The following is a 2,545-nucleotide window of genomic DNA, read 5'->3' as shown; positions in this document are numbered from 1 at the left end:
GAGTTGGTGCGCATCTCAATTACTAAGCCAAAAAGCCAGTGTTGTCCATAGACACCTCCAGGGCTATGTGGCCAGCATGGCTGCATGGTACATACTAAGACCTGGTACTTATTGGTAAATATAACAATAGGACTGTTCGTCAACCAAAACTTGATACAGCAATAATTTTTGGCAGAAAACAACAGAAATCCTTTTATCAATTTATTTGAGTATAAGGCCCATTGAATTCACAAGGATTTATAGAGTATATGGAATGTTCATCTGTTCCTTCACACTGGGCATTAAAAAGTTAAATTACTACTGGTCATGGTACTCTGAACCCTAGAAGGGCTGATACAGAGACACAAACATTTTACAATTAAACTATTGATTGTTATAGTGCAGAAGATGTCTGTTTTGACATTATAGTTGTTTCATGAACTAGTAGAGCTGCAATATGAATCAGAGTGTGCATTTACCACAAGCATCTTTGATACTTGCAGGGCAGTAGAACAACATCTGCCACTCACTCCATTTCCTGAAATCTTTTGCAATTATGATATAGCATGAGACCCTTGCAACGGATTAGAGGAGGCCTAGAACCCCACAAAATGAAGGTGGAGATAACAGTCCCTGCTCAGACCCACCTCACTGCTCATTCGGGCAGCAACAGAAATCAGCAAGAGTGGCCCTTCTCTCAGGCCCAAGAAGGTTTGATGGAAACAGGAGAAAGGGCCTTCTCAGTGGCTGCCAAAGAGTATGCACCTCCCTTCCCATAGCTGTATATTCATTAAGTCACTTTGAACGACAATTTTGAGAGTAAGGTGGAATAGTTATGTTCATATTTGTAAGAAGAGTTTCAACTCCTGCTTGAAAAAAAGCCACACTGCTCCTCAAAGTCCTTGCTTTCTAAAATGAAACCCATCAACTGTTTTGAAGCAGTGAGCAATTAGCCATTTGTTCGTAGATGGCCACTGGTTCTATAGAAGTTTCAGAACTGGAGATCCCTGATGATCCTAAAACTAGGTAGTATGACAGCAACTCCTATGCCAATCTCTTCACCTGGAAAATAATCCTGGCACCCAAACCAAAATCCCACATTCAAGAGCATACAGGAAGCACTAACTTGAATGAACTCTAGTCTGAAAAGATGCTGTTTTTGTTGTTGTGTAATGAAAGGCATTGACCAAGGCATTGACATTTCCGACTCATCCTCTGTTTGGATATCAGCCAGCAAGCCAACGTATTGGATGAAGAAATGGCTTCCTATGATATACAGAGATACTCGCAGGAACACCTCAGCAAGTGAGAGTCCAAAGGTGGCAGGCTATAACCCAGAACAGTGGCTGAGACCAGATGAGAGACTCCCTCCACTGATGACTGAGAGACTTGGAAGGCGCTGAACAGACTGCTTTCTGGCACCACGAGATGCAGAGCAAAGCTTCAGAAATGGGGCTACAAAGTGGAGTCCATGACACGCGAGTGTGGAGAAAAGCAAACCACAGACCACCTATTACAATGCAACCTGAGCCCATGCACAATGGAAGGCCTTCTTATAGCAACACCAGAGGCACTCCAAGTGGCCAGCTTCTGGTCAAAGAACATTTAGTATAATGGCAAATCTTTAAGTATAATGTCTAGTATGGAATACATCACACCAAAAAAGTGGCTGTAGTTCTTAATGAGACATGCCGCATTATCACAGGATGTCTATGCCCTACACCACTGGATAAATTAAATAGTTTAGCCAGCATCGCACCACCTGACATCCACCAGGAAGTAGCTGCCAGCAATGAAAGGACCAAGAGACATCTTTAGCCCATCCTTTGTTCGGATACCAGCCAGCACACCAACGCCTTAATCAAGAAACAGCTTCCTAAAATCTACAAAGATACTCGCAGGAACACTTTTGGGCTCTCAGCAAGCAAGAGTCCAAAAGTGGCAGGCTAAAACTGGGAACCCCAATCAGTGGCTGAGACTGCTCAAATTGCTTCTGACATTGTGTGCCTTGAAGTCATCACTGATCCTGGGATTTTCTTCATGGACTAAGGCCCCTTTTCCACATCCACACAGCTGAATAAAACCCCACATTATCTGCTTTGAAATGGAATATATGGCAGTGAGGTCTCAGATCACCCAGTTCAAAGCAGAGCTTGTGGGGTTTTCTGCGTTGATATTCTGGGTTATTATATGGCTGTGTGAAAGGGCCCAAATCCATATATTCCAGTTGAAAGCAGAAAATGTGGGCAGTGGGAACTCAACTCAGATCACCCAGCTCAAAGCAGGCCTTGTGAGATTTTCGGCCTTGATATTCTGAGTTCTATGGCTGTGAGTTCTACTATAAGGCCCTGAGTGGGGATTCGAACCCGTATCTAGTCGTGTCTCCCAGCGCTGAAGTCTCGGGCAACGCCCTCCCAGAGTACAGCGCATCGGGGTTTGCGCCCAGCGCGGCTGCCTCTTCCTTCCTCTTGTGCCCGCCCACCAGCCAGTTCCGCCCAATCAGCGGCCGCTTTCGGGGCCTGCCCTTCCTCTCTCTTGTGCCCGCCCACCCGCCGGCTCCACCCAA

Source organism: Anolis sagrei, chromosome 4 (genome assembly GCF_037176765.1).
Source record: "Anolis sagrei isolate rAnoSag1 chromosome 4, rAnoSag1.mat, whole genome shotgun sequence".
Lineage (NCBI taxonomy): Eukaryota > Metazoa > Chordata > Lepidosauria > Squamata > Dactyloidae > Anolis > Anolis sagrei.
The sequence above is the reverse complement of the archived record's forward strand: the minus strand, read 5'-3'. Positions refer to the sequence as shown.